General features: G+C 35.6%; 1 long non-coding RNA gene and 1 pseudogene across 1 annotated transcript; one reads left to right on the top strand and one right to left on the bottom strand.

Moving 5' to 3' along the window:
- Nucleotides 1–346: 346 nt before the first annotated feature.
- Nucleotides 347–3110, top strand: LOC106027294 (uncharacterized; annotated as a pseudogene).
- A 7612-nt stretch (nucleotides 3111–10722) lies between these two features.
- On the bottom strand, nucleotides 10723–16673 carry LOC134470384 (uncharacterized). The gene is made up of 3 exons (XR_010039235.1): nucleotides 16506–16673; nucleotides 14555–14804; nucleotides 10723–13156 (listed from the first exon to the last, which is right to left on the bottom strand). It is a non-coding gene; the product is annotated as an uncharacterized LOC134470384 (long non-coding RNA).
- Nucleotides 16674–21423: the final 4750 nt, after the last annotated feature.

The raw sequence follows: 21423 nt of genomic DNA, 5'->3' as shown, positions 1-21423 counted from the left end.
CTGTTAACTGTAAGTCCCAGTACAAATGAAAACAAGGTTAAACATTTCTGAAATGCAAAGGCACAAGATAAACGTTACCATTCCAAAAGTTACAAACAGGGGAATATAAAGTATTGGAAACAAAGCAAGTCCAACATCCAGCAGGGCAAACATTAAGTCCTAGAGTTCCAGCATCTGAAGCAGTCTAGTTGCAATCTCCAAAAGCCTTGGGTGATTCCACCCTCATGGCACTTCCAGCGATTTCAACTCCTGAAGCTTTTTTCTTAAATCCTCTCTGCTCGCTTTTTTTGCAGCTTTTCTTGGATCATCCATGTTTCTGGCTTTTCTAAACTTCTGGGGGCTCCACTGTACCGTGGGCTTCACCTCTACATCTTCACAAATTGCTTTTAGCTGGCAAGGCCAGCAATATACCTTCACAGTCTTACCTCAGGGGTATATTAACTTACCATCCCTATGTCAAAATTTGGTTCAAATGGATCTTGATCACTTTTCCCTGCCACAGGATATCACACTGGTCCATTACATTGATGATGTTATGCTGATTGGGCCTGATTGAGCAGGAGGTAGCAACCACACTGAATTCATTAGTAAGGCATTTGAGAGCCAGAGGATGGGAAATAAATCCAACAAAAATTCAAGGTCCTTCTACCTCAGTGAAATTTCTAGGAGTACAGTGGTGTGGAGCATGTAGAGATATCTCTTCTAAGTAAAAGATAAATTGTTGCATCTGGCTTCTCCTACAACTAAAAAGGAGGCACAACGCTTAGTGGGCCTATTTGGATTTTGGAGGCAACACATTCCTCATTTAGGTGTTTTACTCTGCCCCATTTACAGAGTGACTCGGAAAGCTGCTTATTTTGAGTGGGGCTCAGAACAGGAAAAGGCTTTGCAACAAGTCAAGACTTCTGTACAGGCTACTCTTCCACTGGGGCCATATGATCCAGCAGATCCAATGGTGCTCGAGGTATCAGTAACAAAGATGCTGTTTGCAGTCTCTGGCAGGCCCCCATTGGTGAATTACAGTGGAGGCCTTTAGGATTTTGGAGTGAGGTTCTGCCATCTTCTGCAGACAACTACTCTCCCTTTGAGAAACAGCTGTTGGCCTGCTATTGGGCCCTATTGTGGAAACTGAAAGCTTGACTATGGGACACAAGGTCACCATGCGACCTGAGTTGCCTGTCATGGCCTGGATATTATCTGACCCACCAAGTCATAAAGTTGGACGTGCCCAGCAACAGTCTATTATTAAATGGAAGTGGTATATTCGTGATCGAGCCAGAGCAGGCTTGGAAGATACAAGTAAACTACATGAGGAAGTTGCCCAAATACCTATGGCTCCTATACCCGCTATGTTGCCTTCAGTTTCCCAGCATGCACCTATAGCCTTGTGGGGTGTACCATATGATCAGTTATCAGAGGATGAGAAGACTAGGGCCTAGTTTACGGATGGCTCTGCACCTTATGCAGGCACCACCCGCAAGTGGACAGCTGCAGTGTTACAGCCCTTTTCCGGGACATCCTTAAAAGACAGTGGTGAAGGGAAATCATCACAGTGGGCAGAACTTTGAGCAGTGCACTTGGTAGTACATTTTGCCTGGAAGAAGAAATGTCCAGATGTGAGACTGTATACTGATTCATGGGCTATAGCCAATGGTCTAGCCAGATGATCAGGAACTTGGAAGGAACATAATTGGAAAATTGGAGGCAAAGATACTTGGGGAAAAGATATATGGATAAACCTCTCTATATGGGCAAAGGATATGAAAATATTTGTTTCCTATGTAAATGCTCACCAAAAGGTAACATCAACAGAAGACAACTTTAATAATCAAGTGGATAAGATGACTTGTTCTCTGGACAGTAGCCAATCTCCTTCTTCAGCCACCCCAGTCATTGCCCAATGGGCCCATGAACAGAGTCGCCTTGGTGGCAGGGATGGAGGATATGCATGGGCTCAGCAACATGGACTCCCACTGACAAAGGCTGATCTGGCTACAGCCACTGCTGAATGCCCAGTATGCTAGCAGCAGAGGCCAACACTGAGTCCCTGATATGCCAGCAATCCCTGAGGTGATCAACCTGCAACTTGGTGGCAGGTTGATTATATTGGACCACTTCCATCATGGAAGGGACTGTGCTTTGTCCTCACTGGCATAGATACATATTCTGGATATACCTTTGCCTTTGCTGCATGTAATGCTTCTGCCAAGACTACCATCCGTGGACTCACAGAATGCCTTATCCATCATCATGGAATTCCACATAGCATTGCCTCTAACCAAGGAACCCATTTCACAGCTAAAGAAGTGAGACAGTGGGCATATGCTCATGGAATTCACTGGTCCTACCATGTCCCTCACCATCCAGCAGCAGCTGGATTGATAGAAAGATGGAATGGCTTTTTGAAGACACAGTTACAATGCCAGCTAGGTGGCAATAGTTTGCAAGGCTGGGGTAAAGTACTTCAACAGGCTGCATATGCTTTGAATCGATGTGCATTATATGGCACTGTGTCTCCCATAGCCAGGATTCATGGGTCCAGGAATCAAGGGGTGGAAATAGGAATGGTGCCACTCACCATCACCCCTAGTGATCACTAGCAAAATTTTTGCTTCCTCTTCCCATAACTTCATGGCCTAGAAGTTTTGGTTCCAGTGGGAGGGGGGAGGCTTATACCAGGAATTACGACAATAGTACCATTGAATAGTCATCTTGGTCTCCTCATGTCTCTGAGGAAACAAGCTAAAAAGGGAGTCACAATGTTGTCAGGGGTGATTGACCCAGACTACCAAGGAGAAGTTGGATTAGTACTCCACAATGGAGGAAAAGAAGAATATACATGAACTGCAGAAGATTCCTTAGGGCACTTATTAGTATTACCATGCCCTGTCATTAAGGTTAATGGAAAATTACAGCAACCTAATCCAGACAAAGTGACAAGTGGTCCAGAACCTTCAAGAATGAAGGTATGTATCACTCCACTGGGGAAAGAACCGAGACCTGCTGAGGTGCTTGCTGAAGGCCAAGGGAATACAAAATGGGTAGTGGAAGAAGGAAATTATAAATACAAGCTACAACCCCATGATCAGTTACAGCAAAGAGGATTATGATTACTATTTCTCCCCAAATATGCTTTCAATGCAACATAATGTTAGACTTAAAGCTGTGTTTTGGGAATTGTTAAACTTGTGTTATAATGTTAAGCTTATGAACTGATAGGAATAAACATCAACCAAAGAAAAGTTACATTGTGTATTTTGGTAGGGGAATTATTGTGTTTCCATTTGTATGAGGGACAATTATAACATGTTAGGTGAAATTATATGCATGTTTGTGTATATGGAACTAGTTTAAAGAAATGTGCCTGGTTTCCAAGTTGACAAGGGGTGGATTGTAGTGGTTGATTGATTGTGTCAACTTGAGACAGTTAGAAGCTAACTAAATGGGCTTAGCAATTCTACCCCAAGGATGTAGAATAAGACCCACCCTAGGGTGGGTTATCACCTCGAGGTATAAAAGGGGAGGAGGAAGAACGAATCCATTCCATTCTTGAGAGAAGTTCCAGTCTTGACCTTTGATTTGGACCTCACCTCCTGGCTTTCAGTATAGACTTCAACTTTCCAGCATAGACTCTTCAGACTTTCATTACAGAGCCTTTGGCCTTCTGTTGCAGACCCATCAGCCTGCTGGTGTGGACTTGCACAAGACACTAGGGTGAACTCCAGACCTTGGATTGAATCCTTCGGCCTCCAGTGCATAGATATCCTCTGTTTGCTTCCTCATTGGACTCTGTGACAGACTATCATAAGCCAATCTTGTTTCTGTATATCCTGGGTTTTATTTATTCTCTCTGGTAAAACCCTGACCAATACACCAGCTTTTTGAGAAATCTCCAGACTGACCTCCACAACAGCTGCACCAGTCTACGATTCCACCAACTGTGCAGGAGAGTTCCTTTTCCCCCACAGCCTCTACAACATCTGTTATTGGTAGTTTTCTTGATCTTGGCCATTCTTTCAAGAGTGAGATGGAATCTTAATGTGGTTTTAATTTGCATTTTTCTAATGACTAATGATGATGAATATTTTTTCATATATTTATTTGCCATTTCTATTTTTTCATCTGAGAATTGTGCATTCATCTCAGATGCTGAATTTTGGATTGGATCTTTGAATTTTGGGGGTCTGATTTTTTAAATTCTTTATATGTTTTAGATAGAAGTCTTTTGTCTGAGGGAGAGTTCACTAAGATTTTTTTCCCAGTTTATGGGTTTTTTTTCACTATTCTTGAAATTTCTTTGGACGTGCAGAAATATTTTAATAAGAGGCAATCCCAGTTACTCATTCTGGGAAGTATTTCCTGTGCAATTTGATTCCTGTTCATTTATTCTCTACCCACCCCTATGTCTTCAAGGTTTTTACCCAATTTGTCTTCCAATAGATTTAGTGTTTCTGTTTTAATATTTGCATTTTGGTCCATTTAAATTTTAATTTAGTATATGGTGCTAGGCATGGGACTAGTTTTAGTTTTCGGCATGTTGAGAGCCAGTTTTTCTGACACCATTTTTAAAGAGACTGTCGTTCTTCCAGTGAACATATTTGGCCCCTTTATCAAAGATAAGGTGGTTGAGTGTGTTTGTAGTTGTGGTTGTGTCTTCTAATCCATTCCATTGATCTTCCGCTCTGTTTTGATTCCAGTACCATGTTGATTTTACAACAGTTACTTTGTAGTATAACTTCAAGTCATGGATTGTTATGCCTCCTGCTTTGTCTTTGCTGCTTAGAATTGCCTTTGCTATTCTAGTCTCTTCTGATTACAAATGAATTTGAGGAGTGATTTTTCTAGATCCATGAGGTATGTTGATGGTATTTTTATTGAGATTGCATTGAATCTGTTTTGGGAGTATGGCCATTTTCACAATGTTTATTCTTCTTCTCCATGAGCAAAGGATGTCTTTCCATTTTCTGAGATCCTCTTCAATTTTTTTTCAGTGTATTATAATTTTCCCTATATAGGGAAATGCAGAGGAATTTTCCCTGCATTGAATCTGTTTTGGGAGTATGGCCATTTTCACAATGTTTATTCTTCTTCTCCATGAGCAAAGGATGTCTTTCCATTTTCTGAGATCCTCTTCAATTTTTTTCAGTGTATTATAATTTTCCCTATATAGGTCTTTCACTTTTTTCATAAGAATAATTCCTAAATATTTCATTTTATTAGTTGCTTGTGTGAAGATTGTGGCTTCTCTTATTTCTCTTTCTGTGGTTTTTTGTTCAATGTATAGAAATGTTATTGATTTTTGAGTATTGATTTTGTATCCCACTACATTGCTGAACTTATTTATTATATCTAGGAGTCTTTCAATGGAGTTTTGGGGGTATTCTATGTAGAGTATCATGGCATCCACAAATAATGGTAATTTAAATTCTTCTCTTCCTATCTTTTCCCCTTTTATTTCTCTCTCTTGTCTAATTGCTCTGGCTAGTATTTCCAGTTCTATATTAAATAGGAGCAGTGATAAGGGACCTCCTTGTCTTGTTCCTGATTTTAAGGTAAAGGCCTTCAGTTTTTGGCCATTTAATATGATACTGGCTGTTGGTTTGTCATAGATGGCCTTTATTATATTGAGGTAAAGACCATCTATTCCAATTTTCTGCAAGGTTCTTATCATACATGAATTGATCTTATTGAAAGCTTTTTCTGCATGTATAGAAATGATCATATGATTCTTATTTTTGGCTTTATTGATATGGTAGATTACATTTATTGATTTGCACATGTTGAACCAACCCTGCATGCCTGGAATCAATCCCACTTGGTCATGGGATATAATCTTCTTAATGATTAGCTGCATCCTATTTGCCAATATTTTATTCAGGATCTTTGCATCTGTGTTCATTAGGGAGATTGGCCAGTAGTTCTCTTTTTTAGTTGGGTCTTTCTCAGGTTTTGGTCCTAGAGTAATATTTGCTTCCAGGAATGACTTAGGAAGAATTGCTTCCCTTTTGATTTCATTGAAGAGTTTGAGGAGTATTGGCATTAAGTTTTCTTCATATTTCTTGTAGAATTGTGCAGTGAATCTGTCTAGGCATGGGCTGTTCTTTGTAGGTAAGGACTTAATTACATTATTAATTTCATTAGTAGAAATTGGGTTATTCAGCAGTTTTACATCTTCTTGACTAGCTTTGGTACTTCATATGTTTCTAGGAATCTATCTATTTCTTCTGTGTTATCAAGCCAATGAGAGTAGAAGTTTTCATAATAGGTGCTGATGGTCTTCTGTATTTCTACAGAATCTGTAGTGATTTCGCCTTTTTCATTCCTTATTGCAAGAAGTTGAGCTTTTTCTTCCCTTTTTTATAATAAGGTAGGCTAGGGGCTTATCAATTTTATTTATTCTTTCAAAAACCAACTCTTTGATTCATTGATTTTTGGATTGTTTTCTTAGTCTCCATTGCATTAATTTACTCTCTGATTTTTATAATTTCTTGCCTTCTTTTGGCTTTGCGCTTATCTTGCTCTGCTTCTTCTAGCTTTTTGAAGTGTAGCATCAGGTTATTTATTTGTATTCATTCTGTTTTCCTGATATGTGAACTAAGTGCAATAAATTTTCCTCTGAGGACAGCTTTCATTGCATCCCACAGATTCCATTGTTATATTTGTATTTTTGTAATACAGATTGCTTAATTTCTTCTTTAATTTCCCCTGTGACCCACAGATGACTCAAGAATGTGTTATTAAGTTTCCATGTGTTTGTGGGATTATTGCTGTGTCTTTTATCATTAATTCCTAATTTCATGGCACTATGATCTGATAATGTGCAAGGGATAATTTCAACTCTTTTGCATTTATTATAAATTTGTTCTGTGGGCTAATATATGATCTATTTTAGATAGTGTCCCATGTACTACTGAGAAGAATGTGTATTCTGATGTTGTTGGATAGAACACTCTGTATATATCTATCAAGTCCATTTGTTCACAGGTGTGATTCAGTTGTGTTATTTTTTTGCTGATTTTCTGTCCGGTTGATCTGTTTGTTGGCATCAATGGCGTGTTCAGGTCTCCTATTATAATTGTGTTACTGCCAATTTGGTTTTTCATTTCTGTTAATACTTGTTTTATATAACTTAGTGCTCTGGAATTTGGTGCATATATATTGTAAGATTGTTATCTCTTCCTCTTGAAGTTTTCCAGTAAACAGTATGTAATGACCTTCTTTATCTCTTCTGATCATTTTTGGTTTGCTATTCACATTGTCTGCACACAGAATAGCTACCACTGCTTTTTTTTTTTGGATTCCTGTTGCATAAAGTATTGCTTTCCATCCTTTGACTTTCAGTCTGTGAGGATCATTTTGGTTTAGATGGTTTCTTGTAGTCAGCATATGGTTGGATGTTGTTTCTTGATCCATTCTACCGGTCTGTTTCTTTTAATTGGTGCATTGAAACCATATACTTTAATGGTTATAACTGTTATATGTGGGTTTATTATTAATATGCTGTGGTTCTGCTGTTGTGTTGAATCTTTATCTTTCTGTTCTGTTTAATTGTCTGGTTTGCTTATTGGTTTTTTCCTAAGTGTATCTAAACTGTCATTCAGTATTCTTTGCAGGGTTGACTTGATGATTACAAAGTTCTTCAGCTGTTTTTATCATTGAAGTATCTTATTTCTCCATTGATTTTGAAGTGCAGTTTTTCAGGGAACATCAATCTAGGTTGAAAATCCTTTTCTTTTAGGATCTGAAATACTTCACTCCATGCTCTTCTTGACTTTATCATTTGTGCTGATAATTCTGCTGTGATTCTGACAGGTTTTCCTTTATAGGTGATCTATCTTTTCTTTCTGACAGCTTTCAATATTCTATTCTTATATTGGATTTCTGGGATGGTGATTATTATATATCTGGGTGTAGTTTTACTTCGGTTATAACTATTTGGAGTTTAATATGCTTCCCTGATACTGATGTCAGTTTCTGTTCTCATGTTTGTGAAATTTTCATCTATTACTTCTCTAAATATCCTCTTGATATCCTTTATGCTGTGCCCTTCTTTTTCATTTATCCCTATCGATCATATGTTGTTTTTCTTTGCATCATCTTGCAGCTGTTGAATTGTTATTTTCTGATTCCTTGTTATTTTTAAAGGATCTTGCCTTTCCTGTTCACTAGCTGCAATCCAGTCTTCGAGGTCTAAAATTCTATCTTCACTTTCATTGAGGTGGTTTTTACAAATTTCAAGAGAATTTTTTGTTTCCTGTATATCTCTTTGCATCTGCTTTATGTATTCTTTTTGATTCTTATGTTGTTCATCCAGGGATTCTATCTTTTTGTTTAGCTCCTCGAATTTTTAAACTGTATCTTCTTTAGATATGTTCAGCATCTCTTTCATTTCTTTTATCATTTCTTCTTTTACCTGGGAATTTATTTCTAGTTTGAATTCCTTTAAAGCTTCCCAGAGTTGGTTCTTTATTTCAGATGCTATTATTTCAGGTATTTCAGGTGTATGGCTTATATTTTTTCTACATACATTGCTCCTAAGGTTTCTTGGAATGGGCTGGAGATTTGAGATTGCATTTTAGTCTTTAACTTTTTCATTTTTCTATATTTCTGTGCTTCAAGTGTTGTTCCCTGAATGTTTTGGAAATCATCTCATGTACCCTGGGCTTCTGGGACTGAATGGGAGTTGCTGGTCCTGGTCCTGTTAGGCCCTCATGCCCTCCTGTGCCACCTTCAGTGTTCTAGGTAGCTGAGCAGGCACCTCGCCACTGTGAATGATAGGTTAAAGCTCTCCCCCGGTGAAAACCAATGCCATGGAACTCACTTTATCTAATCTCAAATCCCATAATTGAAGAAAGTCACTGGGAGTAATATAGTTCATCCACAAAACCTCCCAAGGGTAGTCTAATGTGCCTGGGCTCTGGATGGGTCCTTGAGCTCCAGAAGAGATGATCTTAAAGTCTCTCAGGGCTCAGGGTGGCATGTAAGATCTACCCTAGCCATCTGCTGAGTTTCCTGGTTTCATAGACGGTCACTGGTGTGTCCTGGGCAGGCTTGAAACCTGCCAAGCACAGCCTAGTGTGGCTGGGCTCTGGACAGGTACTTGAGCTCTGGAAGAGATGTTCTTAAAGTCTCCCCGGGGCTCCAGATGGCGCACAGACTTACCCCAGCCAGCTGAGTTTCCTGGTTTGGGAGAAGGTCACTGGGCATGTTCTGGCCAGGCCTGAAACCTGCCAAGTGCAGCCCAGTGGGGCTGGGCTCTGGGTGGGTCCTTGAGCTCCAGAAGAGATGATCTTATAGTCTCCCAAATTTCAAAATTTTAAAAGGAGATTCTTGAAAGCTGCTTTACACTATTTGTCTGCTACTTTATACACCAGTGGTATAAACTGATATATGTGAATGGACCTTTCACACAAATGTCTTTTTCTGCAGCCCACCAAGGCCAACAGGCTTAGCCAAGAGCCATGTCAGCATGAATATGGACCATGCTTGCCGATCCTTTCCATACCCACAGGTGAGGAAATGTGCTTTGGGCTCTGCCTTATATTCTTTTTGAGAGTGTTGGAGTAATTCTGGAGAAAAGATCTGCAGTGCAGTAAGTAACATTCTGTCTTTGCGGTGCCTAACAAATTTACATGCTCTAACTCATAGTGTGGTCTTGGCAGTTGGCTAAATGTTTAACAATTTCTACCAGCTTCTGTGGCCACAAATCCCTATCTCATTTCAAATACAGTATCAGATTAGTTGTCTTCCTTAGCCCCAAGGTCTGTAATATATTGCCTCACATTTTTAATGCAGTTTTTTACTTTTCTCACTGAATTTGTCTAGAGATATTTCCTATCAAACTGCTTCAATTATGACAACTAATAATATTTAATCCAAGGAAGAAAAATACACACATAGGGCTTTGAACTCTTGTGCGTTGGCATGTGAAAAAGTTATTAAATATAAATAGTTGTACCACAGGAAGGAAGAATATGCAGTGGAAAAGGTGGGCCAATTAAACTTGAAAGAAATCATTGGTATAACAATACATTAATCTACATAAACAACATAGTGTTTCTTTGATTTGCAAACTTCATTGCAACCAGCATCTTGGAACAAATTCTGTGACCAGAATTGTGGAAAAAATTAAGTTTAATATCTGAGATGCTACTGTAATTTGTGAGCTTATAAAGCGAGATTTAAAAGTAAGGAGCCACAATAAAAGTCATTTTTACTCATTTAAGTACAGCATGATTCTTTATTCTAAAAATTACCCACTTAGTAGTAATTTATGGATAAAGGCGAGTAAGACATTCTGATGTACAAGTGTATAGGATAAAATACTGTGTGTTTCAAAGCAGGAAAAAGGAAATATTCTGAATGTTTTCCCTATAAAGAAAAGATAAAAGTGTCAGAAGAAATACAGCTTTACTCTGATTTAAACAGAATGCAGTACATTATATGCATCAAAATATCACTGCACGGGGGCAGGCAAAAGGGTATATATGTGTTCAATTTCTGGCAGCCAGGAAGCAGAAGAGGAAAACAGTGCCAGAGGAGTAAGGGAGGGGTGAGGAGTGACACATACCCAAATATGTCAGATGGCCTTTGTGATGCCAGATATACACTTAAATGGGCTTCACCAGCAACTGGAGCAAATTCCAAACCAATAAAGCTGACACAGTTTATTTTTTAATTTTTTTATTTTATTTTAAAGAGATTGAGATAAACGAGGGCATAACAAAGCAGATCAAAGCAGAACAATTTAAGCAACACAGTATTTCACCACAAGACAACCTGATATATCAGTAGTTACCATAATGTCTCTTTCTTTGAAATAGTTGAGTATACCTTCATACACAATAGTATCAAACATAACAAAATATTATAAAACCGTTAAAGAAAATGGAAGTATTACAGGGTATTCAGAACCGATTAACAGAAAATGAAAAATGGTTACTATATTATCTCATTGTCCATAAAAGATTTGTTTATACTATAATACATAATAAAATCCAGTAAGATGTAACATGATAGAACCAATGGAAACAGAAGAACAAAAGCGTGGTAGGACTTCAAAACAAGATGATATTAAATCATCACTGGCTATTATAATGTCTTGTTTTCTTCAAAATAGCTGTTCATACCGTCACAGATAATAAAATCAAACAATCCGAGATAAAACCATTCCAACTATGAATGGGAACATTTTAAGGCTCTAAAGCAATGCAATGAGGAGTCATGATTACCATAAACTCTTATGTACTCTTACCATTTCTTACACTAGAGAGACTATACGATATTTATACATGTGAGTTGGATTTATTTCACTTATGAGTATGGTCTCAAGTTGATGCAGCTATTCTGCTTCTAGGCATATTCCCAAAAGAACTGAAAACATCATAGCAGAGTGCGGTATGTGCGTCCCTATTTATAGAAGCACAATTTGTAATAGCCAGATCTTGGAAATAACCTAAATGTCCATCAGCTGAGGAATGGATAAAAAAACTGTGGTATTTTTATACAATGGAGTGCTACTCAGCTATAAAGAATGATCACATTGCGATATTTATAAATAAATGGATGCAACTAAAGCTGACACAGTTAATCAAGCCTGACCTACCACATCCACCTTCAGTTTTTGTCATTTTTTCTGTCTTCTATATACTAATTTTAGTAGGCTTTTCAATCCATTTTTAAGTATTCTGACAAAACAACCACCATATTTGTTTCAATTTAATAATTAAACCATATTTCTAGATCCTAAGTAAAATATAAAAAAGTATTATTTTCAAATTTTGTCCCATTTTCTCTTCACATTCCAAACAAAATGTCACCCAGATCTGAGACCTGGAAAGCCACAAACCAAAATATCAATTAGCTCCTCTCTGGCTTCTCTTCAGATAAGTCAGATTTCTCTGACTTTATAAATAACTACAGGAAAGATATTATTCAAGATGCATTTTTCTTTTACAAGGACTAATACATTTTTATTTATGAAAATTGACATGCATTTCTATGAAAATAGTTTCTTCCTTCCGTGTCTCACGTTTTGAAGACAAACGGATCATGCTGTGCCTTAGGCATTTTTTTATGAAAAGCAGTATGTAAGTAAACAATAATTTTTATATTACATTTAAAAAAGTCTTTCTATTTGGAGTAAAAGTATAATTAACCACCATGAAAGTTTTCTTGTAGTTATGCTCTTGCATGCAAAAAGATATTTAGAAATTCTACTGGGTGAATTTGAAATATGTGTAGATGAATTTTTTTGAAGCAAGATAGTCAAAAATTTAAGAAATATGTCAGTTAATGGGACAAAATGTGGAATGTTTGTATTGTAGATGTCTAAAATAAATGGCTACATTGATTTCACATATTAGCAAACTGACTAGGTTGAAAGCTTCCATCGTATGTACATGTAAAAGTGTGTAGTATGCAAATTAAAATAAATTACTTTTTAAGTCTAACTGAATTTCCTCATATAAATTGATTTGAATTTTCTGCCACTTTAAATTGATTTACATATACACACAGACATATCTACAGGAATGAAATTCAAAGTTCATAATTACAGTGGAAAACATGTTTCTGAAGGCAGGGAATATAATATATACTGTTTGTATAAAGAGTTTATTTTAATACAGTGTCTTCACATTTATAGAGATACCAAAAAGGAAAAGACAATTCACATAAAGCAAGCAAAACAAAGAGTAACTCCTCTTTTCTTTTAAAATGTGGATGTTTCCCATTTTGCCCAAGCAATGTGAAAGCTAAATAATATATCAATTGATAATGATTTTTTAAAATTCCCATTGTATGATGCTGGAAACACTTATTCATAAAAACAAAATGTCACAAATGTTTGAGGGGTAGAAAAATGAGTGAAAATTAAAAAAATTTACATGCCAACTCAGAGGCATAAATAAATCAGTCCTGAAGTCAGCGTTAAGTTTGTGGTCACTACTCCACTGAAGTGGGTAGCTTCGATACTTACAGAACAACCAAAATTCATGTTGCTAATAGTACCCACATCTAAATGACCACTTCAATACAATTTGTGGTTGATGCAGAGCTTCTTTAGATTCATGCAGAAAGTGAAACCAGTGACGCCAGCACAGACCATAGGGCAGCAGGAAGAGGATATTATGAGTTGATAAGCAAGAAACAAGCCCTGTCAGGAAAAAACAAGGGCGGCTCAATTTACTGCCTTCGATTTAGTTGCTGATAAAGCCCTAACAAATTGTGTCCCCTAGTATTTCTTAACAGCAGTTCCCTTGTGTAATTTGAGAATTGATTCACATTACCTCATATCACACTATGCATAAGTTTGTAACCTTAGATATCTAATAAACACAAATCATATACGGTGATTCCTGGATGAATGTGATTTTGTTTAGGCCTCAAAAATTACTATAAAATTCCAAAGATCATTATCTCACATCAAAAGCAAAGGAAAATCCATTCTATGAGACTAGTAAAAATCTGGCCTGATTGTAGTGTTGCCAATATAAGAAATAGTAATGTGCAGAACATGATCTTCATGTTTTCCATTTCAAATTTTAAAAATACAAAATACATGATTAAAAGGTAAGAAATGATTGATAGCAGTTAATAAATTTTGAAATTTCTAAACAGAATGTCTAGAAATTAGTTGTACAAGTACCCATATTTAAAAACTATTAGGTTATATTTACACTAATTACATTTAGCTAAAGAAGACATTTTTTAACATAAAGTTTCTACAAATTTTCTAGAATCAAGGGATAAAGTAAAAGAAACTCAAGTGACTTAGCTGCCTAATGTCCTGTACTTTTTTTTCATTAAACTGTTTAAACATGCATATAGTATGCTATCCTATACCCAAGCTTTCAATATGGTATGGTTAAAGGCTATTTTGGCTCTGGTTTAAAAAAAAAATCAAGGGAAATTATGAGTAAGAAGAAATACCTGATGTCCTTTTAGTCTATATTCCAGAAAGAGAATGATGAGATGTACACAAAATGAATTAGTCTGAGATTGAGTTTAGTGGCACTTGACAGGCTTAGAATAAAAGAGACTTTGATTTTATTTACCGTGATGGATAATTAAGTAAATAATAAATAAATAAATGCTTAAAATTGTATAGAAAGGTTAAATTTACAATCCGCAAACATAATTATTTAAAAAGTGTTCGCCTAGAATGGCAACCCCAATGAAATTATATTTGCAAAATATAAAGTTAGAAGAGCAACGCTTTTGCAAAAATATGCAAATTTATATCAGAGATGAACCATAAAATATTGTGTTAAGTGAAAAAAACCATTACTCAACATAAACCACACCAATTCCTTTATGAAAAATTATGAGACACCCAAATAATCTTATTATGAAGAAAGACTTTTAGTCACTTAATGAAAGTAAATAGAATGAACTAAAAGAAATTTTAAGTAATATCATTCTCCTAGTAAGTGTAGGTAGGGGTTAGCTATGCTTAATTAAGGTTTTATTTAAGTATTTTGAATAGAAAATATAAAATCTTAGCATTTTGCATAAACTTAACCTCAAACTATAAAACTGTAGTGATACTTACTTAATATTATATATACAACAGCAACTTTTGTTCCCTTTTGTTGTTGTTGTTGTTGTTTTGACACTGGATCTCACTATACAGTACAGGCTGGCCTTGAATTTACTTTGTAGCCCAGGCTGGTCTTGCACTCAACAATCCTTCTGCCTCAGCCTACTGAGTGCTAGGATTGCAGGAATGCACCACCATGCCCAGTTTGAAAGGTTTGTGTCTTAGTCACTTTTCTCTCATTGCTGGAACAATCACCTGGCACCTAAAATTAGAAAAGGAAAGGTTTATTTAGCTTAAATTTTCTTGGAGGTTTCTGTACATAGTTAGCTGGCTGTAAGTCAGGGTGGCATGTCAGTGGGGCAACACTTCAAGGCAGCAGCCAGAACAAAAAAGAGAAGAACAAGCCTCTTCTCCTGCCTTTTTTTTTTTGTCCTCAGGCCACCCCCCTACTCTAGGGTGAGTGTAGCACTCACAAAGTCCCTGTGCCTTCCTACACAGGATGAGGATATTTACAAAGTAAGGATCCTGGTTCCCTGTTGAGTCTCTCAGTTAAAATTTTTAAACTTCTCAAGTTGACACAGTATATCAACCATAACAGTTTGTTCTTAAATACCAAAAATTAGCTGCAAATGACTTAAATATTTTACTGAATATTAAAGTGGTACAGTTGCCCAGGGATATAGCTCAACAGCATAAGCAAAAACAAAGGCAACACAGTTAGGTGTTCACCAACTAAGACTAGTCGATGTTGCTCATTGAGTAATGTTTATTAAGTAACTTTTATAATCTATGACTTTATCTTAGTGCCAATCTCTTACAATTACCTTAAAGTATAAAAACATAAACAAAGATAAAATCAGAGATATATAACACACAGACACATATAACATATAAATTACAGGTGGGACACATAAAGACCACCAATAACTTTCAGAAAAGGAGTTTTTCTGTCCATTAATGACTGGAGTTATTTCTAAGATTTCAGCATCCTGAAATCATTATATGTTAATTACTCTTTTATATTTATATAATAGATAAAATAATCAATGACTATAAATTACTGGAAGACTCACTAGAAAGAAAACAATGCTCTTTAATTTTCCATACAACTTATCTTTGATTTTATTTAACTTTCATGGCAAACAAAAGTGATGTTCTGAGAAATATTGTACAGAATCAAAGCACTGTAACAGCAGAATCAGAAATCAGACTCTGAAACCTGTGTCTTCAGATTTAAAGCCAAATATGCTCTCCCTTTTGTGCCTTGCTTTTCAATGACCCTGATTTTTCTTTGACAAAGACAAAATTGTTCTCAAATTGACCATATGGAGAGCTTGGGTAGAGACCAGAATAACACATGGTTGCTTACACCATCTAATGAAGAGCAGGAGTAGAAAGTCAGGGAGCTAAATCAGTTGAGTTAGAAAAAAAGAAAAAAAAAACTTTTTTGAGTTATTTATTGCTTTTACTTGCTGTAAAAGCACAATGCCCAAGGCACAAATTGGTCTTATAAACAATTTCAGTTAATATCAGGGCCTCTGGAAAACAGTTTAGTTGTTAAGATCTATTTCTGTGTCTTCCTTGACTTTCATCTTCTGTAAGCATTTTTAGAGCTCCCTGCTGGCAAAATAATACAGTTAAATAATAGATTCGAAATGTGCCTGTTTTTGGAACATTTTACCAGAAGGAACTTTCGGTTTTTTTGTTGCCAGAGTTCCTTCTTTTAACACACTGTGTGCATTAAATGATCAAGAGAAATCCAAAATCATATATTCAAGAAAATAATGGATAAGTCTCTCAGAAAAATGGAAAAAGTTGCAAAAGAGAAAGAAAAACTATTTCTTTAATAAGTAGATCGAAACTGATCTCACTCTGAATCAGTGAATGCATACGAGAAAAACATATTTAAGGCAAGATATACACTATATATTAAGTGTGGAAGAGGGTCTTTCAGGGCCCTGACCTGAAGGATCCAGTTGAAGGCTTGCAGTTCACTGTAGCGTCCCTTGTGAGTCCTTATCAGGAGGATACAAGGACTGCAACGGAGAGCTGGAGAATCTGTGAGGGAAGCGTGAAGAGTGTGCACTGACAGCAGTGGGTCACTTCCAAGAGAGAACAGACTTCCTCCAAGATGCACAAGCCATTCTTCCTCTTGCCTTGTTCCTCCATTCAGAGAACAAGCCTACTGTTCCATGCCAGCCACACCCAGGTTCTTGTCTTCAGTAATGCCCTTAGCCACACCTAAAACTGTGCTGACTCAATTCCCCTGGGTACATTTTTATTCAAGTTGGAAAAATGGTTTACCATCACACACACTATCAAGATAGTGGGAGTGCTGCAAAGCAAACATCTGGAACTTCTGTTTGGAAGAGGAACAATTTACCATTTTTTCTTAACATGAAATACTTTTAATCTCATGAACCATTTGCTCTTTTGGGGGAAAATAGACAATAACAATAGAAATAGCAATAATTTTAAGTCAAATCCATTATAAAAGAATAAAGATTAGAAAAGCTAGGGCTAAGAGATTTATATAAAATTATTATAATTGTAAAATTATACTAGAATTTTGGATTATGTATTTATTTGTAGGCAAAGATTATATTTTTGTTCATACAAATTGGAATGTATATTTAAGTACTACAGAAAGAATTTAAGAACAGGATGAATATAATGATAGGAATGTTCATGAAACTTTTTCAAACTATTGTACATTTTTCCGTATTGTGTATTTCAGATTCTATTTTTCGGCTTTTTTTTTTTTTTTTTTTTTTTTTTTTTTTTTTTTTTTTGTACAAGGGATCAAACTCACAATCTTGAGGTTGACAGGCAGACGCTTTTGCCTAAGCTATATCGCTGGCTACTTTTCTACTTTTTTAAAAAAAATATTTGTATATTAATTTATTTTCTCTTTTAAGTATCATTTTATGTGTTCTAATCATAAATTTGTTTCAATGCACATATAAATCATCTGGTGTCACCTATGAATTGAGAACCCTGAATTCCTGTTTTAAGCAATAAAAGAGAATAAGGGTTGTCACACAATTTGGGGTTCATCTCCCTCAGAAGCTGAATCTGGCGAAAACAATATCCTTTCTTCTGAGATCATCTTGCCTCCCAGGATACTATTTCAAAAAGAAAAGTTTTCAAGATGACTTAAATTTGGCCTTCTTGGTTCCGGAGATTTAGCTCAGTGACATAAGCGCCTATCTTGCAGGTGCGTGTCACAAGTTTGACCCATGGTGAAAAAAAAAAAAAAAAGACTTTCCTCTGCAAAGTCTGTCTAGCCAAGAAAAAATATCATCACCTTTGGTCCCATAAATTGTGGAAATGTAGATTTCCACCTCTGTCCCGTATGCTGACTTTACTATCATAGACTACTCTAGTCATAGTTCTTCAAAGAGAAAGGCACATGATCCTGGAAGAAAGTGAATGCTTTTAGCTAGATGATATCTACATTTCTATTAGAAAATTTTATCTTTAACATGAAAAATTACTTGTTCCAATGTCACTTACTATGTACAACTCTAAGAAAGCTAAAGTTAGCAAAGATTCTCTGAAGTAGATGAAAAACATCTTCATGAGCTACAAAACAGATAACATACTTCATAGAGAAAGTTTTCTGTGAAGATTAAAAACAAGGTATCCATTACTTTTCAGCAACAGTCCTTATTGATGCAATGGCATAAGAAAGAAAAGTAAAATATATAGATGTTGAGAAAAAAGAAATAAAACCTAATTTTCTTGCAGATTGCAAAATTGTCCAAGTAGAAAAATCCAAAAGTAGGTCGCACAAATCTTTGCACTGATAATTAATTCTAAACAGTTTGCTACATATAAAGTTCAGAAAGCCAATCACCTTCACTTGTTCCTATATATCGTCAATAAAAAGAAATTAAAGTTAAAAACATAATGCTTTTTAAGTTAGCAACTCCCGAATGAAACATATATTATACAATTGATAAACTATGAATAAAATCTATTGGAGAAAAACAAAAGATTCTGATAAAAGCAAATAAATAAGTAGAGAATTAATGTACACTCACAAATAAAAGACAATATTATCAAGATGTTAGTCTTTCCCAGATTTAGCTATAAACTTAATAAAACCCCAATCAAAATCTCAGAAAGTTATTTTTGGATGCTACCATTTGATTTACAAGTTTATATTGAATGGCAAAAAACAAGAACAAGTGATTGAATTTTTGAGGGAATAAATTAAAGGAAACATATGGACCTCAAGATTGACTGTACAGTCACAATTATCAGGACAAGGATCAGCTGATAGAAAGGATAACCATAAAATAAAAATAAAATAAAATGTAGCACATAAGAATAGTCAGCCAATCTATAAAAAAGCAGTGAAAGTAATACAGTCACCAAAGATAGTTCTTTCACAAATGATTTGACTGGTTTGACTGGAAATCTCTATAAAAAATAAGGCAGAAGATTTATACTTTTCATAAAATTTATTAATTCAAAATGGGTCACAAACTTATTATAATGCCCAGAACTATAAAATTCTAGAAGGTAGCAGGAGAAAATCCATATGGCCTTGGACAAATTGATAAATTTTGATGTAACAGCAAATGTACAAACAAAGCAAAAAGAATTGGCAAGGTCTGAGGAAATCCCTGGTAATGCGTGAGGTGAGTAGAGATGCTACACAGCAGAAAAAGGATAGAGTCTAATAGAGGCTGTGATTTAAAATCTATGTGTGTTTTAAAAATATGAATACTTGACAATGAAAAAAATGAACAACTTAATTAATTGGACAATGATCTGAACATACATGTTAGAAATATTGGAATCTAAACCAATAATATCAATGCTGAAGAGGATAGAAAATGCTGGAATTCTTAGTCATTGGGTGCGGCATGCAGGATGGTACAGGCACTCTGAGTTAATGGTAAACTTTTGATTTGATGGACTAAAAGAAATAATAACAAACTGGATATGAGACATGTAATGGCCAGTGGTTCATTTGGAATTCAAGTGGTAAAACACTGGTAAGTCTACTCAGGCATTTTGGAACTCACTTGTATTAAAGAGAAGTTTTATTAAGCATACAGAATTGAAAACATTTTTACTATTTTAATGTCACTAACTTATTTGAGATATCAAAATCCATTAAATCAGGAGTACAAACTTGGCGGAGCCAAAAGATCCTTTCTCCACTATTGTTGGGAGTGCAGACTGGTGCAACCATTGTGGAAGTCACTGTGGATATTCCTCAAAAATCAAGGATTAGAGGTTCCGTTCAACCCAGCTATGCCCCTTCTGGGTATCTTCTGAGAACTGAAAACGCATACCACAGCACAATATCCAATAGCTAATTCTTGGAAACAACCCAATAACCCATCAACTGAGGAATGGATGAAAAGATGTGCTATACTGCAGAGATTCTTGAGACCAGTAATCCTTCAGAGTAATGTAGGAGAAAGGTTGTACATTTTATACTACAAAATAAAGACTGCATTAGGGTGTCAGAAAACATTTTTTTCTGGCCAGGTAGTAAATATTTTATTAGCATTAGTGGGAGGGAAACAAGGAAGCTTTGGGGCTGTTTAGTCTCTACTATAAATACTTAGCTCTGGTATCAACCAGTGCTATAGTATGAGAGCAGTCATAATCTATAAACAAGAGAGCATGGCTGTCTTCTAATGAAATGTTATGTCCATAAACAACATTAGCAACAATAACAACAACAACAACAAAATACGTGGTATTTTTATACAATAGAACATGTGTAAGCATCATATAATGTCTCCCTTGTGTGAGAAATGGAAAGATTAAATGAGATCTAAACTCTAACATAGATATTGTGAAATGGGAAGAAATTACTCAGAAGGAAAAAGGAACTAAGATGAGGGAAAGGGGAAAAGAGAGTAGGGAAAAGGGAAAATGCAAGTCAGTTATGCTACTCGTGTCTGTTAGTTTATTAAAAAGGAAGTTTTGTTTTAAAATAAACTGGAGAGATTTTATACTCATATTTTGTGCCCTAAGCAACCACTTTAAAGATAATAATATGCAACATATTAACTATAGTTATTTTGTTTTTTTTATGAAATTTTGTCTTATCTTTTTTTTCCATAAAACAAAAATTAAGCAAACTAGATTGTAAATTTATTCTTGTTATATTGTCAACAAAAGCTCTGGAAGACCAATCAGAATTTCTAAGCCTATTAAAATTAGCCTATGTATTTCTAACTGCCCATTTCATTTCTCTCTGAGAAGCTACTGGTCACAAATCTATATTATTGTTTTCTCAGATAAAATTTCTTTTTTATTTACGTTGCAATAATCCTTCTCCATGGCCACTGTGTATCCTACATTTTCGATTTTTTCTGACAATAAAGTTTCTTTTGCAGTCCTCAAATTTACTAACCCCTAAAAATGTTTAGTTGTCCCTGTGATTTTTCTAGAGTGTTAAGAGTTTCAAATGGGGCTGGGGATGGAGCTCAGCCCAGAAACACCCGCTTGTCAAGTGCAAAGTCCTGAGATCAATTCTAAGTTCTCCCTTCCCAAAAAAACAACTTTAAATGAACTTTTAAAATTGGTAGTAAAGGAATATTCTGTATAGATGTATGTATCCCACACCATCCACACACTGCTTTTTATACTCATAGACTTATAGCAACTTACTGGTTTAAGTTTATATATATATATATATATATATATATATATATATATATATAAGGTTCAACATCTCTGGTTGTTATGGTTTGTGTCTGGATGTCCCCTGAAACCCACATGCCCCTATAAAGTGTAGCACATAAGAATAGTCAGACAATCTATGAAAAAGCAGTAAAAGTAATACAGTCACCAAAGATAGTTCTTTCACAAATTATGCAGGTTTACTGGATATAGGAACAGGATTC

The sequence above is a fragment of the Cavia porcellus genome, unplaced genomic scaffold (assembly GCF_034190915.1).
Source record: "Cavia porcellus strain 051 isolate PalLab524CR breed Dunkin Hartley unplaced genomic scaffold, mCavPor4.1 scaffold_14, whole genome shotgun sequence".
Classification (NCBI taxonomy): Eukaryota; Metazoa; Chordata; class Mammalia; order Rodentia; family Caviidae; genus Cavia; species Cavia porcellus.
The sequence above is the reverse complement of the archived record's forward strand: the minus strand, read 5'-3'. Positions and strand labels throughout refer to the sequence as shown.